Source organism: Acanthochromis polyacanthus, chromosome 20 (assembly GCF_021347895.1).
Source record: "Acanthochromis polyacanthus isolate Apoly-LR-REF ecotype Palm Island chromosome 20, KAUST_Apoly_ChrSc, whole genome shotgun sequence".
Classification (NCBI taxonomy): Eukaryota; Metazoa; Chordata; class Actinopteri; family Pomacentridae; genus Acanthochromis; species Acanthochromis polyacanthus.
This window is the reverse complement of record NC_067132.1, coordinates 32519990-32538598: the sequence shown is the minus strand read 5'-3', so window position 1 is coordinate 32538598 and position 18609 is coordinate 32519990. Positions and strand designations below refer to the sequence as shown.

Genomic DNA, 18609 nt, shown 5'->3' with positions numbered 1-18609 from the left:
ACGATTTCCGCACCAGCGGGAATTGTCTAGTTAGGGGCTCGGGCTTCGACACGAGCCACTCTCCTCTCCATTGCAAAGCAATGGGAGGAGAGTGGCTCGTGGCGAAGCCACGAGCCACTATTGTTCTCCTGCTGCGTTTATTAGGGGCTCGGGCTTCGACACGAGCCACTCTCCTCTCCATTGCAAAGCAATGGGAGGAGAGTGGCTCGTGGCGAAGCCACGAGCCACTATTGTTCTCCTGTTGCGTTTATTATATTTTATTTTTAACGTTTCCGCCGTTTTTCGGTCGCTAACTAGTCCTAGGGCTTTGAGAAAACCAAAACAAATTATATATCAAAACGTGCGGCTTCATCGGGAATCCCGGGCTATGACTTTTCTAAGAAATTCGTCATTTTTTCGCAGAATTATTCGCAAAAAACTGCGAAAAAATTCCCATAGAAAATGAATGGGGAGTGAAAAAATCGGCTGAAAAAATCCACTTTTTTCCAAACGCCACTCCTTCGCCATACGGTCACCTAGAAACTTCATTTAACCATCAAAACGCAGGGATTTTTCTTGTCTCCGCAGGAATGTAGTTTATGTCAGGCTGAGATTTACAGTTTTTGATCAGTGAGTCCTCAAAAAAGTGAAAATTCTCAAAATCTGCTCTGGTTAGAGTGCGGCATGTCAGTTGGTAGAGTGGAGGAGAGGAGAAAAATCCGCCTGAAAATTTCACGATCGCATCGCCCTCACGACCAAAGCATAAATGTTAGGGGAATGAAATTTGGTCAGATTGTAAACAATTTTCCTGGGATTCAAATGAATCCAAGTTTGAAGACCTACCTCTTTCTGAAGTGAAATGGCAGGCAGCAGTTTAGACCAAAGTCGCACCGTTCTCTCCATAAGAACCAATGTAAACTGAATCATCTGCCTCATGGAGGGACAGTGTTTTTTAAATCGCTGTAACTCGGTCATTTCTCACAATATTTGGAAAATAATTACATTTCTGGTTTGCCACAGCCTTCCTCTCGCTCACGGTCTTTTCGGTTTTCAGCTAGCATTAACGGTTAGCCCACAATTAGCGCCAGAACGACACGTTGCGCGCTGCTGCTGAGAAGCACTTTTCTGCTGTCTGTGGCAGGCACCGTTGCTATGGGGGCCCATAGCAACCGCCCTTACACACGCGCAGGCATGCTCCCAAGCACACACACAGACTCACTGGAGTGCCACACCCACCTTCACACCCAATACCTCAACAGGAGCTGCATTTCAGCCTGAAAATCAGTTCAACCTCTCAGCTTCACACAGCCTTTAGAGCAGGGGTGTCAAACTCAGTTCCAACACACCTGATTCAAATGATCAGGCTCGTTATCAGGCTTCTGCTGAGCTTTATGATGAGCTGATTATTTGAATCAGGTGTGTTGTAAGAAGGAAACATCTAGAACATAGAGGATAGTGGACCTCCAGGAACTGAGTTTGACACCCCTGCTTTACAGTAACTCCAATCCAAATGTTGACCAGGTGAGATCTTCCTGTCTCTGCCTTTCAAAATAAAAGCACAGCACAATTTCAAAATAAAAGCCTGCGACGAACTGGAAACGCCAGTTAAACCTCTCACCTTCACACAGCCTTTACTCCAATCCAAAGTTTAACCAGGTCTGATCTTCCTGTCTCTGTCTTTCAAAATAAAAGCACAGCACAATTTCAAAATAAAAGCCTGCAACAGGCCAAAAAATGCCAGTTAAACCTCTCAGCTTCACACAGCCTTTAGAGTAACTCCAATCCAAATTTTGACCAGGTGAGATCTTCAGGTCTGTGCCTTTGAAAATTACTTTACAGCACAATTTGCCAGTTAAACCTCTCAGCTTCACACAGCCTTTTGAGTAACTCCAATCCAAATTTTGACCAGGTGAGATCTTCTTGTCTCTGCCTTTCAAAATAAAAGCACAGCACAATTTCAAAATAAAAGCCTGCGAAAGACTGGAAACACCAGTTAAACCTCTCACCTTCACACAGCCTTTACAGTAACTCCAATCCAAATGTTGACCAGGTGAGATCTTCCTCTCTTTCCCTTTCAAAATAAAAGCACAGCACAATTTCAAAATAAAAGCCTGCGACGGACTGGAAACGCCAGTTAAACCTCTCAGCTTCATACAGCCTTTTCTCCAATCCAAATTTTAACCAGGTCTGATCTTCCTGTCTCTGCCTTTCAAAATAAAAGCACAGCACAATTTCAAAATAAAAGCCTGCCACGGACCAGAAAATGCCGAAATACGCCTCTCCGGACATGCCACACATCCCGAGCCCCTCCCACGATTTCCGCGAGCGGGAATTGTCTAGTCTTTTATTATTAACGTTTCCGCCGTTTTTCGGTCGCTAACTCGTCCTAGGGCTTTGAGAAAACCAAAACAAATTATATATCAAAACGTGCGGCTTCATCGGGAATCCCGGGCTATGACTTTTCTAAGAAATTCGTCATTTTATCGCAGAATTATTCTCAAAAAACTGCGAAAAAATTCCCATAGAAATGAATGGGGACTGAAAAAAAAAATCCACTCTTTTCCAAACGCCACTCCTTCGCCATACGTTCACCTAGAAAAGTCATTTAACCATCAAAATGCAGTGATTTTTCTTGTCTTCGTAGGAATGTATTTTGTGTCAGGCTGAGATTTATAGTTTTTGATCAGTGAGTCCTCAAAAAAGTGAAAATTCTCAAAATCTGCTCTGGTTAGAGTGCGGCATGTCAGTTGGTAGAGTGGAGGAGAGGTGAAAAATCCGCCTGAAAATTTCACGATCGCATCGCCCTCACGACCAAACCATAAGAGTTAGGAAAATGAAATTTGGTCAGATTGTAGACAATTTTCCTGGGATTCAAATGAATCCAAGTTTGAAGATCTAGCTCTTTCTGAAGTGAAATGGCAGGCAGCAGTTTAGACCAAAGTCGCACCGTTCTCTCCATTGGAACCAATGTAAACTGAATCATCTGCCTCATGGAGGGACAGTATTTTTTAAATCGCTGTAACTCGGTCATTTCTCACAATATTTGGAAAATAATTACATTTATGGAAAGCCACAGCCCTCCTCTCACTCACGGTCATGTCGGTTTTCAGGTAGCGTTCACGGTTAGCCCACAATTAGCGCCAGAACGAGACGTTGCGCGCTGCTGCTGAGAAGCACTTTTCTGCTGTCTGTGGCAGGCACCGTTGCTATGGGGCCCATAGCAACCGCCCTTACACACGCGCAGGCATGCTCCCACGCACACACACAGACTCATTAGTGTGCCACACCCACCTTCACACCCAATACCTCCACAGGAGCTGCATTTCAGCCTGAAAATCAGTTCAAACTCTCAGCTTCACACAGCCTTTACAGCAGGGGTGTCAAACTCAGTTCCAACACACCTGATTCAAATGATCAGGCTCGTTATCAGGCTTCTCCTGAGCTTTATGATGTAAGATGGAAACATCTAGAACAAAGAGGATAGTGGGCCTCCAGGAACTGAGTTTGACACCCCTGCTTTACAGTAACTCCAATCCAAATGTTGACCAGGTGAGATCTTCCTGCCTTTCCCTTTCAAAATAAAAGCACAGCACAATTTCAAAATAAAAGCCTGCGATGGGCCTGAAAACACCAGTTAAACCTCTCAGCTTCACACAGCCTTTAGAGCAGGGGTGTCAAACTCAGTTCCAACACACATGATTCAAATGATCAGGCTCGTTATCAGGCTTCTGCTGAGCTTCATGATAGCTAATCATTTGAATCAGGTGTGTTGTAAGAAGGAAACATGTAGAACACAGAGGATAGTGGTCCTCCGGGAACTGAGTTAGACACCCCTGCTTTACAGTAACTCCAATCCAAATTTTGACCAGGTCAGATCTTCCTGTCTTTGCCTTTCAAAATAAAAGCACAGCACAATTTCAAAATAAAAGCCTGCCATGGACCAGAAATGCCAGTTGAACCTCTCAGCTTCACACAGCCTTTAGAGTAACTCCAATCTAAATTTTGACCAGGTCCAATCTTCTTGTCTCTTCCTCTCAAAATAAAAGCACAGCACAATTTGCCTGTTAGACTTCTCAGCTTCACACAGCCTTTACAATAACTCCAATCCAAATTTTGACCGGGTGAGATCTTCTTGCCTCTCGTGCTCTGCTCCGGACATGCACACATCCCGAGCCCCTCCCACGATTTCCGCGAGCGGGAATTGTCTAGTATTTCCATTACTACCCCAATATCATTTTTTCTTCACGATTCCGCCGATTTTCGGTCGCTAACTCGTCCTAGGGCTTTGAGAAAACCAAAACAAATTATATATCAAAACGTGCGGCTTCATCGGGAATAGTGTGCTATGACTTTTCTAAGACATTCGTCATTTTTTCGCAGAATTATTCGCAAAAACTGCGCAAAAACTCCCATAGAAAATGAATGGGGAGTGAAAAAAATCGGCTCAAAAAATCCACTGTTTTCCAAACGCCACTGCTTCGCCATACGTTCACCTAGAAACTTCATTTAACCATCAAAACGCAGGGATTTTTCTTGTCTCCGCAGGAATGTATTTTATGTCAGGCTGAGATTTACAGTTTTTGATCAGTGAGTCCTCAAAAAAGTGAAAATTTTCAAAATCTGCTCTGGTTAGAGTGCGGCATGTCAGTTGGTAGAGTGGAGGAGAGGTGAAAAATCCGCCTGAAAATTTCCCGACCGCATCGCCCTCACGACCAAACGATAAATGTTAGGGGAATGAAATTTGGTCAGATTTTAAACAATTTTCCTGGGATTCAAATGAATCCAAGTTTGAAGACCTAGCTCTTTCTGAAGTGAAATGGCAGGCAGCAGTTTAGAGCAAAGTCGCACCGTTCTCCCCATAAGAACCAATGTTAACTGAATCATCTGCCTCATGGAGGGACAGTGTTCTTTAAATCGCTGTAACTCGGTCATTTCTCACAATATTTGGAAAATAATTACATTTATAGTTTGCCACAGCCCTCCTCTCGCTCACGGTCATTTCGGTTTTCAGTTAACATTCACGGTTAGCCCACAATTAGCGCCAGAACGGGAGGTTGCGCGCTGCTGCTGAGAAGCACTTTTCTGCTGTCTGTGGCAGGCACCGTTGCTATGGGGCCCATAGCAACCGCCCTTACACACGCGCAGGCATGCTCCCACGCACACACACAGACTCATTGGAGTGCCACACCCACCTTCACACCCAATACCTCCACAGGAGCTGCATTTCAGCCTGAAAATCACTGAAACCTCTCAGCTTCACACAGCCTTTAGAGCAGGGGTGTCAAACTCAGTTCCAACACACCTGATTCAAATGATCAGGCTCGTTATCAGGCTTCTGCTGAGCTTAATGATGAGCTGATTATTTGAATCAGGTGTGTTGGAAGAGGGAAACATCTAAAACATAGAGGATAGTGGACCTCCAGGAACTGAGTTTGACACCCCTGCTTTAGAGTAACTCCAATCCAAATGTTGACCAGGTGAGATCTTCCTTTCTTTCCCTTTCAAAATAAAAGCACAGCACAATTTCAAAATAAAAGCCAGCGATGGGCCTGAAAACACCAGTTAAACCTCTCAGCTTCACACAGCCTTTACAATAACTCCAATCCAAATTTTGACCAGGTGAGATCTTCCTGTCTCTGCCTTTCAAAATACAAGCACAGCACAATTTCTAAATAAAAGCCTGCGACAGACTGGAAATGCCAGTTCAACATCTCAGCTTCACACAGCCTTTAGAACAGGGGTGTCAAACTCAGTTCCAACACACCTGATACAAATGATCAGGCTCGTTATCAAGCTTCTGCTGAGCTTAATGATAGCTAATCATTTGAATCAGGTGTGTTGTAAGAAGGAAACATCTAGAACACAGAGGATAGTGGTCCTCCGGGAACTGAGTTTGACACCCCAGCTTTACAGTAGCTCCAATCCAAATTTTGACCAGGTGAGATCTTCCTGTCTCTGCCTTTCAAATTAAAAGCACTGCACAATTTGCCAGTTCAACCTCTCAGCTTCACACAGCCTTTAGAGTATCTCCAGTCCAAATTTTGACCAGGTGAGATCTTCATGTCTCTGCCTTTGAAAATAAAAGCACAGCACAATTTTAAAATAAAAGTCTGTGACGGACCGGAAAATGTCACCAAAACCTCTCAGCTTCACACAGCCGTTAGAATAAATACGCCTCTCCGGACATGCACACATCCCGAGCCCCTCCCACGATTTCCGCACCAGCGGGAATTGTCTAGTTAGGGGCTCGGGCTTCGACACGAGCCACTCTCCTCTCCATTGCAAAGCAATGGGAGGAGAGTGGCTCGTGGCGAAGCCACGAGCCACTATTGTTCTCCTGCTGCGTTTATCTTTTATTCTTCACGTTTCCGCCGTTTTTCGGTCGCTAACTAGTCCTAGGGCTTTGAGAAAACCAAAACAAATTATATATCAAAACGTGCGGCTTCATCGGGAATAGTGTGCTATGACTTTTCTAAGACATTCGTCATTTTTTCGCAGAATTATTCGCAAAAAACTGCGAAAAAAGTCCCATAGAAAATGAATGGGGAGTGAAAAAAATCGCCAGAAAAAATCCACTTTTTTCCCAACGCCACTGCTTCGCCATACGTTCACCTAGAAACTTCATTTAACCATCAAAACGTAGTGATTTTTCTTTTCTCCGCAGGAATGTATTTTCTGTCAGGCTGAGATTTACAGTTTTTGATCAGTGAGTCCTCAAAAAAGTGAAAATTTTCAAAATCTGCTCTGTTTAGAGTGCGGCATGTCAGTTGGTAGAGTGGAGGAGAGGTGAAAAATTCGCCTGAAAATTTCACGATCGCATCGCCCTCACGACCAAACTATAAATGTTAGGGGAATGAAATTTTGTCAGATTGTAAACAATTTTCCTGGGATTCAAATGAATCCAAGTTTGAAGACCTAGCTCTTTCTGACGTGAAATGGCAGGCAGCAGTTTAGACCAAAGTCGCACCGTTCTCTCCATAAGAACCAATGTAAACTGAATCATCTGCCTCATGGAGGGACAGTGTTTTTTAAATCGCTGTAACTCGGTCATTTCTCAGAATATTTGGAAAATAATTACATTTATGGAAAGCCACAGCCTTCCTCTCGCTCACGGTCATTTTAGTTTTCAGCTACCATTAACGGTTAGCCCACAGTTAACGCCAGAACGAGACGTTGCACGCTGCTGCTGAGAAGCACTTTTCTGCTGTCTGTGGCAGGCACCGTTGCTATGGGGCCCATAGCAACCGCCCTTACACACGCGCAGGCATGGTCGCACGCACACACACAGACTCATTGGAATGCCACACCCACCTCCACACCCAATACCTCCACAGGAGCTGCATTTCAGCCTGAAAATCAGTTCAACCTCTCAGCTTCACACAGCCTTGAGAGCAGGGGTGTCAAACTCAGTTCCAACACACCTGATTCAAATGATCAGGCTCGTTATCAGGCTTCTGCTGAGCTTGATGATGAGGTGATCATTTGAATCAGGTGTGTTGGAAAAGGGAAACATCTAGAACATAGAGGATAGTGGACCTCCAGGAACTGAGTTTGACACACCTGCTTTAGAGTAACTCCAATCCAAATGTTGACCAGGTGAGATCGTCCTGTCTTTGCCTTTCAAAATAAAAGCACAGCACAATTTCAAAATAAAAGCCTGCGACGGACTGGAAACGCCAGTTAAACCTCTCAGCTTCACACAGCCTTTAGAGCAGGGGTGTCAAACTCAGTTCCAACACACCTGATTCAAATGATCAGGCTCGTTATCAGGCTTCTGCTGAGCTTAATGATAGCTAATCATTTGAATCAGGTGTGTTGTAAGAAGGAAACATCTGGAACACAGAGGATAGTGGACCTCCAGGAACTGAGTTTCACACCCCTGCTTTACAGTAACTCCAATCCAAGGTCAGATCTTCCGGTCGTTGCCTTTCAAAATAAAAGCACAGCACGATTTCAAAATAAAAGCCTGCGACAGACTGGAAACGCCAGTTAAACCTCTCAGCTTCACACAGCCTTTACAGTAACTCCAATCCAAATTTTGACCAGGTGTGATCTTCCTGTCACTGCCTTTCAAAATAAGAGCACAGCACAATTTCAAAATAAAAGCCTGCGACAGACCGGAAAACGCCAGTTAAACCTCTCAGATTCACACAGCCTTTACTCCAATCTAAATTTTGACCAGGTGAGATCTTCCTGTCTTTGCCTTTCAAAGTAAAAGCACAGCACAATTTCAAAATAAAAGCTTGCGACAGACTGGAAAACGCCAGTTAAACCTCTCAGCTTCACACAGCCTTTAGAATAAATACGCCTTTCCAGACATGCACACATCCCGAGCCCCTCCCACGATTTCCGCGAGCGGGAATTGTCTAGTATTTCCATTACTACCCCAATATCATTTTTTTCATCACGTTTCCGCCAAATTTCGGTCGCTAACTCGTCCTAGGGCTTTGAGAAAACCAAAGCAAATTATATATCAAAACGTGCGGCTTCATCGGGAATAGTGTGCTATGACTTTTCTAAGACATTCGTCATTTTTTCGCAGAATTATTCGCAAAAAACTGCGCAAAAACTCCCATTGAAAATGAATGGGGAGTGAAAAAAATCTGCTTGAAAAATCCACTGTTTTCCAAACGCCACTCCTTCGCCATACGTTCACCTAGAAACTTCATTTAACCATCAAAACGCAGTGATTTTTCTTGTCTTCGCAGGAATGTAGTTTATGTCAGGCTGACATTTACAGTTTTTGATCAGTGAGTCCTCAAAAAAGTGAAAATTCTCAAAATCTGCTCTGCTTAGAGTGCGGCATGTCAGTTGGTAGAGTGGAGGACAGGTGAAAAACCCGCCTGAAAATTTCACGATCGCATCGCCCGTACAACCAAACGATAAGAGTTAGGAAAATGAAATTTGGTCAGATTGTAGACAATTTTCCTGGGATTCAAATGAATCCAAGTTTGAAGACTTAGCTCTTTCTGAAGTGAAATGGCAGGCAGCAGTTTAGAGCAAAGTTGCACCGTTCTCTCCATAGGAACCAATGTAAACTGAATCATCTGCCTCATGGAGGGACAGTGTTTTTTAAATCGCTGTAACTCAGTCATTTCTCACAATATTTGGAAAATAATTACATTTATGGAAAGCCACAGCCTTCCTCTCACTCACGGTCATTTCAGTTTTCAGCTACCATTCACGGTTAGCCCACAATTAGCGCCAGAACGAGACGTTGCGCGCTGCTCCTGAGAAGCAGTTTTTTGCTGTCTGTGGCAGGCACCGTTGCTATGGGGGCCATAGCAACCGCCCTTACACACGCGCAGGCATGCTCCCACGCACACACACAGACTCATTGGAGTGCCACACCCACCTTCACACCCAATACCTCCACAGGAGCTGCATTTCAGCCTGAAAATCAGTTCAACCTCTCAGCTTCACACAGCCATTTTTGCAGGGGTGTCAAACTCAGTTCCAACACACCTGATTCAAATGATCAGACTCGTTATCAGGCTTCTGCTGAGCTTAATGATAGCTAATCATTTGAATCAGGTGTGTTGTAAGAAGGAAACATCTAGAACATAGAGGATCGTGGTCCTCCAGGAACTGAATTTGACACCTCTGCTTTAGAGTAACTCCAATCCAAATTTTGACCAGGTGAGATCTTCCTTTCTCTGCCTTTCAAAATAAAAGCACAGCACAATTTCAAAATAAAAGCCAGCTATGGGCCTGAAAACACCAGTTAAACCTCTCAGCTTCACACAGCCTTTACAATAACTCCAATCCAAATTTTGACCAGGTGAGATCTTCCTGTCTCTGCCTTTCAAAATACAAGCACAGCACAATTTCTAAATAAAAGCCTGCGACAGACTGGAAATGCCAGTTCAACATCTCAGCTTCACACAGCCTTTAGAACAGGGGTGTCAAACTCAGTTCCAACACACCTGATACAAATGATCAGGCTCGTTATCAGGCTTCTGCTGAGCTTAATGATAGCTAATCATTTGAATCAGGTGTGTTGTAAGAAGGAAACATCTAGAACACAGAGGATTGTGGTCCTCCAGGAACTGAGTTTGACACCCCAGCTTTACAGTAACTCCAATCCAAATTTTGACCAGGTGAGATCTTCCTGTCTCTGCCTTTCAAATTAAAAGCACAGCACAATTTGCCAGTTCAACCTCTCAGCTTCACACAGCCTTTAGAGTATCTCCAATCCAAATTTTGACCAGGTGAGATCTTGATGTCTCTGCCTTTGAAAATAAAAGCACAGCACAATTTTAAAATAAAACTCTGTGACGGACCAGAAAATATCACCAAAACCTCTCAGCTTCACACAGCCGTTAGAATAAATACGCCTCTCCGGACATGCACACATCCCGAGCCCCTCCCACGATTTCCGCGAGCGGGAATTGTCTAGTATTTCCATTACTACCCCAATATCATTTTTTCTTCACGTTTCCGCCGATTTTCGGTCGCTAACTCGTCCTAGGGCTTTGAGAAAACCAAAGCAAATTATACATCAAAACGTGCGGCTTCTTCGGGAATAGTGTGCTATGACTTTTCTAAGAAATTCGTCATTTTTTCGCAGAATTATTCGCAAAAAACTACGACGAAAGTCCCATAGGAAATGAATGGGGAATGAGAAAAATCGGCTTGAAAAATCCACTGTTTTCCAAACGCCACTGCTTCGCCATACATTCACCTAGAAACTTCATTTAACCATCAAAACGCAGTGATTTTTCTTGTCTTCGCAGGAATGTATTCTATGTCAGGCTGAGATTTACAGTTTTTGTTCAGTGAGTCCTCATAAAAGTGAAAATTCTCAAAATCTGCTCTGGTTAGAGTGCGGTATGTCTGTTGGTAGAGTGGAGGAGAGGAGAAAAATCCGCCTTAAAATTTCCCGATCGCATCGCCCTCACGACCAAACCATAAATGTTAGGGGAATGAAATTTGGTCAGATTGTAGACAATTTTCCTGGGATTCAAATGAATCCAAGTTTGAAGACCAATCTCTTTCTGAAGGGAAATGGCAGGCAGCAGTTTAGACCAAAGTCGCACCGTTCTCCCCATTAGAACCAATGTAAACTGAATCATCTGGCTCATGGAGGGACAGTGTTTTTTTAAATCGCTGTAACTCGGTCATTTCTCACAATATTTGGAAAATAATTACATTCATGGAAAGCCACAGCCTTCCTCTCGCTCACGATCATGTCGGTTTTCAGTTAGCATTCACGGTTAGCCCACAGTTAGCGCCAGAACGAGACGTTGCGCGCTGCTGCTGAGAAGCACTTTTTTGCTGTCTGTGGCAGGCACCGTTGCTATGGGGGCCCATAGCAACCGCCCTTACACACGCGCAGGCATGCTCCCACGCACACACACAGACTCATTGGAGTGCCACACCCACCTTCACACCCAATACCTACACAGAAGCTGCATTTCAGCCTGAAAATCAGTTCTACCTCTCAGCTTCACACAGCCTTTACAGCAGGGGTGTCAAGCTCAGTTCCAACACACCTGATTCAAATGATCAGGCTCGTTATCAGGCTTCGGCTGAGCTTAATGATAGCGAATCATTTGAATCAGGTGTGTTGTAAGAAGGAAACATCTAAAACATAGAGTATAGTGGACCTCCAGGAACTGAGTTTCACACCCCTGCTTTACAGTAACTCCAATCCAAGGTCAGATCTTCCTGTCTGTGCCTTTCAAAATAAAAGCACAGCACAATTTCAAAATAAAAGCCTGCGATGGGCCTGAAACCACCAGTTAAACCCCTCAGCTTCACACAGCCTTTACAGTAACTCCAATCCAAATTTTGACCAGGTGAGATCTTCTTGCCTCTCCTGCGCTGCTCCGGACATGCACCCATCCCGAGCCCCTCCCACGATTTCCGCACCAGCGGGAATTGTCTAGTTAGGGGCTCGGGCTTCGACACGAGCCACTCTCCTCTCCATTGCAAAGCAATGGGAGGAGAGTGGCTCGTGGCGAAGCCACGAGCCACTATTGTTCTCCTGTGACGTTTATTAGGGGCTCGGGCTTCGACACGAGCCACTCTCCTCTCCATTGCAAAGCAATGGGAGGAGAGTGGCTCGTGGCGAAGCCACGAGCCACTATTGTTCTCCTGTGAAAAAGGCGTTTATCTTTTATATTTTCTTCAACATTCCGCCGTTTTTCGATTCGCTTCTCGTCCTAGGCCTTTGAGAAAACCAAAGCAAATTATACATCAAAACGTGCGGCTTCATCGGGAATAGTGTGCTATGACTTTTCTAAGAAATTCGTCATTTTTTCGCAGAATTATTCGCAAAAAACTGCAAAAAAAGTCCCATAGAAAATGAATGGGGAATGAAAAAAATCGACAAAAAAAATCCACTGTTTTCCAAACGCCACTGCTTCGCCATACGTTCACCTAGAAACTTCATTTAACCATCAAAACGCAGTGATTTTTCTTGTCTTCGCAGGAATGTATTTTATGTCAGGCTGAGATTTATAGTTTTTGATCAGTGAGTCCTCAAAAAAGTGAAAATTCTCAAAATCTGCTCTGGTTAGAGTGCGGCATGTCAGTTGGTAGAGTGGAGGAGAGGAGAAAAATCCGCCTGAAAATTTCACGATCGAATCGCTGTCACGACCAAACGATAAATGTTAGGGGAATGAAATTTGGTCAGATTGTAAACAATCTTCCTGGGATTCAAATAAATCCAAGTTTGAAGACATAGCTCTTTCTGAAGTGAAATGGCAGGCAGCAGTTTAGACCAAAGTTGCACCGTTCTCTCCATAAGAACCAATGTAAACTGAATCATCTGCCTCATGGAGGGACAGTGTTTTTTAAATCGCTGTAACTCGGTCATTTCTCACAATATTTGAAAAATAATTACATTTATGGAAAGCCACAGCCTTCTTCTCGCTCACGGTCATTTTAGTTTTCAGCTACCATTCACGGTTAGCCCACAATTAGCACCAGAACGAGACGTTGCGCGCTGCTCCTGAGAAGCACTTTTTTGCTGTCTGTGGCAGGCACCGTTGCTATGGGGGCCATAGCAACCGCCCTTACACACGCGCAGGCATGCTCCCACGCACACACACAGACTCATTGGAGAGCCACACCCACCTTCACACCCAATACCTCCACAGGAGCTGCATTTCAGCCTGAAAATCAGTTCAACCTCTCAACTTCACACAGCCTTTAGAGCAGGGGTGTCAAACTCAGTTCCAACACACCTGATTCAAATGATCAGGCTCATTATCAGGCTTCTGCTGTGCTTGATGATGAGCTGATTATTTGAATCAGGTGTGTTGGAAGAGGGAAACATCTAAAACATAGAGGATAGTGGACCTCCAGGAACAGAGTTTGACACCCATGCTTTAGAGTAACTCCAATCCAAATGTTGACCAGGTGAGATCTTCCTGTCTTTCCCTTTCAAAATAAAAGCACAGCACAATTTCAAAATAAAAGCCAGCGATGGGCCTGAAAACACCAGTTAAACCTCTCAGCTTCACACAGCCTTTACAATAACTCCAATCCAAATTTTGACCAGGTGAGATCTTCCTGTCTCTGCCTTTCAAAATACAAGCACAGCACAATTTCTAAATAAAAGCCTGCGACAGACTGGAAATGCCAGTTCAACATCTCAGCTTCACACAGCCTTTACAGTAACTCCAATCCAAATGTTGACCAGGTGAGATCTTCCTGTCTCTGCCTTTCAAAATAAAAGCACAGCACAATTTCAAAATAAAAGCCTGCTACAGACTGGAAACGCCAGTTAAACCTCTCAGCTTCACACAGCCTTTAGAGTAACTCCAATCCAAATTTTGACCACGTCTGATCTTCCTGTCTCTGCCTTTCAAAATAAAAGCAAAGCACAATTTCAACATAAAAGCCTGCTATGGACCGGAATACACCAAAATACGCCTCTCAGGACATGCACCGATCCCGAGCCCCTCTCACGATTTCCGCGAGCGGGAATTGTCTAGTTCTCTTTTATTAGGGGCTCGGGGCTGCAGCATGCAGCCCGAGCCACTATTGTTCTCCTGCTGCGTTTATTATATTTTCTTCAACTTCCGCCGTTTTTCGATTCGTAACTCGTCCTAGGCCTTTGAGAAAACCAAAATAAATTATATATCAAAACGTGCGGCTTCATCGGGAATAGTGTGCTATGACTTTTCTAAGAAATTCGTCATTTTTTCGCAGAATTATTCGCAAAAAACAGCGCAAAAAATCCCATAGAAATGAATGGGGACCGAAAAAAAATCGGCTTGACAAATCCACTGTTTTCCAAACGCCACTGCCTCGCCATACGTTCACCTAGAAACTTCATTTAACCATCAAAACGTAGTGATTTTTCTTGTCTTCGCAGGAATGTAGTTTATGTCAGGCTGAGATTTACAGTTTTTCATCAGTGAGTCCTCAAAATGGTGAAAATTTTCAAAATTTGCTCTGGTTAGAGTGCGGCATGTCAGTTGGTAGAGTGGAGGAGAGGTCAAAAATCCGCCTGAAAATTTCCCGATTGCATCGCCCTCACGACCAAACCATAAATGTTAGGGGAATGAAATTTGGTCAGATTGTAAACAATTTTCCTGGGATTCAAATGAATCCAAGTTTGAAGACCTAGCTCTTTCTGAAGTGAAATGGCAGGCAGCAGTTTAGACCAAAGTCGCACCGTTCTCTCCATAGGAACCAATGTAAACTGAATCATCTGCCTCATGGAGGGACAGTGTTTTTTAAATCGCTGTAACTCGGTCATTTCTCACAATATTTGGAAAATAATTACATTTATGGAAAGCCACGGCCTTCCTCTCGCTCACGGTCATTTTAGTTTTCAGCTACCATTCACGGTTAGCCCACAGTTAGCGCCAGAACGAGACGTTGCGCGCTGCTGCTGAGAAGCACTTTTTTGCTGTCTGTGGCAGGCACCGTTGCTATGGGGGCCCATAGCAACCGCCCTTACACACGCGCAGGCATGTTCGCACGCACACACACAGACTCATTGGTGTGCCACACCCACCTTCACACCCAATACCTCCACAGGAGCTGCATTTCAGCCTGAAAATCACTGAAACCTCTCAGCTTCACACAGCCTTTAGAGCAGGGGTGTCAAACTCAGTTCCAACACACCTGATTCAAATGATCAGGCTCGTTATCAGGCTTCTGCTGAGCTTGATGATGAGCTGATTATTTGAAACAGGTGTGTTGGAAGAGGGAAACATTTAAAACATAGAGAATAGTGGACCTCCAGGAACTGAGTTTGACATCCCTGCTTTAGAGTAACTCCAATCCAAATGTTGACCAGGTGAGATCTTCCTGTCTTTCCCTTTCAAAATAAAAGCACAGCAAAATTTCAAAAAAAAAGTCTGTGACGGACCAGAAAACGCCAGTTTAACCTGTCAGCTTCACACAGACTTTACAGTAACTCCAATCCAAATGTTGACCAGGTGAGATCTTCCTGTCTCTGCCTCTCACAATAAAAGCACAGCACAATTTCAAAATGAAAGCCTGCGACAGGCTGGAAACGCCAGTTCAACCTCTCAGCTTCACACAGCCTTTAGAGCAGGGGTGTCAAACTCAGTTCCAACACACCTGATTCAAATGATCAGGCTCGTTATCAGGCTTCTGCTGAGCATGATGATGAGCTGATCATTTGAATGAGGTGTGTTGGAAGAGGGAAACATCGAGAACATAGAGGCTAGTGGACCTCCAGGAACTGAGTTTGACACCCCTGCTTGAGAGTAACTCCAATCCAAATGTTGACCAGGTGAGATCTTCCTGTCTTTCCCTTTCAAAATAAAAGCACTGCACGATTTCAAAATAAAAGCCTGCGATGGGCCTGAAAACACCTATTAAACCTCTCAGCTTCACACAGCCTTTACAATAACTCCAATCCAAATTTTGACCAGGTGAGATCTTCCTGTCTCTGCCTTTCAAAATAAAAGCACAGCACAATTTGCCAGTTAAACCTCTCAGCTTCACACAGCCTTTAGAGTAACTCCGATTCAAATTTTGACCAGGTGAGATCTTCCTGTTTCTGCCTTTCAAAATAAAAGCACAGCATAATTTCAAAATAAAAGCCTGTGACGGACCGGAAAATACCCCTCTCCTGCACCGCTCCGGACATGCACCCATCCCGAGCCCCTCCCACGATTTCCGCGTGCGGGAATTGTCTAGTTATTCCTCACGTTTCCGCCGTTTTTCGATTCGCTTCTCCTCCTAGGGCTTTGAGAAAACCAAAGCAAATTATATATCAAAACGTGCGGCTTCATCGGGAATAGTGTGCTATGACTTTTCTAAGAAATTCGTCATTTTATCGCAGAATTATTCGCAAAAAACTGCGCAAAAAGTCCCATTGAAAATGAATGGGGAGTGAAAAAAATCGGCTCAAAAAATCCACTGTTTTCCAAACGCCACTGCTTCGCCATACGTTCACCCAGAAACTTCATTTAACCATCAAAACGCAGTGATTTTTCTCATCTCCGCAGGAATGTAATTTATGTCAGGCTGAGACTTACAGTTTTTCATCAGTGAGTCCTCAAAAAAGTGAAAATTCTCAAAATCTGCTCTGGTTAGAGTGCGGCATGTCAGTTGGTAGAGTGGAGGAGAGGTGAAAAATCCGCCTGAAAATTTCACGATCGCATCGCCCTCACGACCAAACGATAAATGTTAAGGGAATGAAATTCGGTCAGATTGTAGACAATTTTCCTGGGATTCAAATGAATCCAAGTTTGAAGACCTTGCTCTTTCTGAAGGGAAATGGCAGGCAGCAGTTTAGACCAAAGTTGCACCGTTCTCCCCATTAGAACCAATGTAAACTGAATCATCTGGCTCATGGAGGGACAGTGTTTTTTAAATCGCTGTAACTCGGTCATTTCTCACAATATTTGGAAAATAATCATATGTATGGATAGCCACAGCCTTCCTCTCGCTCACGGTCATTTCGGTTTTCAGCTGGCATTCACGGTTAGCCCACAATTAGCGCCAGAACGAGACGTTGCGCGCTGCTGCTGAGAAGGACTTTTCTGCTGTCTGTGGCAGGCACCGTTGCTATGGGGGCCCATAGTAACCGCCCTTACACACGCGCAGGCACGCTCCCACGCACACACACAGACTCATTGGAGTGCCACACCCACCTTCACACCCAATACCTACACAGGAGCTGCATTTCAGCCTGAAAATCAGTTCAACCTCTCAGCTTTACACAGCCTTTAGAGCAGGGGTGTCAAACTCAGTTCCAACACACCTGATTCCAATGATCAGGCTCGTTATCAGGCTTCTGCTGAGCTTAATGATGGCTAATCATTTGAATCAGGTGTGTTGTAAGATTGAAACATCTGGAACATAGAGGATAGTGAACCTCCAGGAACTGAGTTTGACACCCCTGCTTGAGAGTAACTCCAATCCAAATGTTGACCAGGTGAGATCTTCCTTTCTTTCCCTTTCAAAATAAAAGCACTGCACCATTTCAAAATAAAAGCCTGCGATGGGCCTGAAAACACCTATTAAACCTCTCAGCTTCACACAGGCTTTACAGTAACTACAATCCAAATTTTGACCAGGTGAGCTCTTCCTGTCTTTGCCTTTCAAAATAAAAGCACAGCACAATTTCAAAATAAAAGCCTTCGACGGACTGAAAACGCCAGTTTAACCTGTCAGCTTCACACAGACTTTACAGTAACTCCAATCCAAATGTTGACCAGGTCTGATCTTCCTTTCTCTGTTCCTCTCAAAATAAAAGCACAGCACAATTTGCCTGTTAGACTTCTCAGCTTCACACAGCCTTTACAGTAACTCCAATCCAAATTTTGACCAGGTGAGATCTTCTTGCCTCTCCTGCGCTGCTCCGGACATGCACCCATCCCGAGCCCCTCCCACGATTTCCGCATCAGCGGGAATTGTCTAGTTAGGGGCTCGGGCTTTGACACGAGCCACTCTCCTCTCCATTGCAAAGCAATGGGAGGAGAGTGGCTCGTGGCGAAGCCACGAGCCACTATTGTTCTCCTGCTGCGTTTATCTTTTCTTCTTCAACATTCCGCCGTTTTTCGGTCGCTAACTCGTCCTAGGGCTTTGAGAAAACCAAAACAATTTATATATCAAAACGTGCGGCTTCATCGGGAATCCCGGGCTATGACTTTTCTAAGAAATTCGCCATTTTTTCGCAGAATTATTCGCAAAAAACTGCGAAAAAAGTCCCATAGGAAATGAATGGGGAGTGAAAAAAATCGGCTCAAAAAATCCACTTTTTTCCAAACGCCACTGCTTCGCCATACGTTCACCTAGAAACTTCATGTAACCATCAAAACGCAGTGATTTTTCTTGTCTTCGCAGGAATGTAGTTTCTGTCAGGCTGAGATTTACAGTTTTTGATCAGTGAGTCCTCAAAAAAGTGAAAATTCTCAAAATCTGCTCTGGTTAGAGTGCGGCATGTCAGTTGGTAGAGTGGAGGAGAGGTGAAAAATCCGCCTGAAAATTTCACGATCGCATCGCCCTCACGACCAAACGATAAGAGTTAGGAAAATGAAATTTGATCAGATTGTAGACAATTTTCCTGGGATTCAAATGAATCCAAGTTTGAAGAGCTAGCTCTTTCTGAAGTGAAATGGCAGGCAGCAGTTTAGACCAAAGTTGCACCGTTCTCTCCATAGGAACCAATGTAAACTGAATCATCTG

General features: G+C 44.2%; 1 long non-coding RNA gene across 3 annotated transcripts in view; it reads right to left on the bottom strand.

Moving 5' to 3' along the window:
- The window catches only part of LOC127531378 (uncharacterized), a 124107-nt gene that overhangs the window by 88998 nt on the left and 16500 nt on the right, over positions 1 to 18609 (bottom strand). For 2 of the 3 annotated variants that reach the window (XR_007938431.1, XR_007938430.1), the window contains exon 2: positions 3286 to 3380. This is a non-coding gene — a long non-coding RNA (uncharacterized LOC127531378). Of the gene's footprint in view, positions 1 to 3285; positions 3381 to 15066; positions 15129 to 18609 lie in introns of those variants that run through there. The other variant, XR_007938432.1, reaches the window with a different exon arrangement.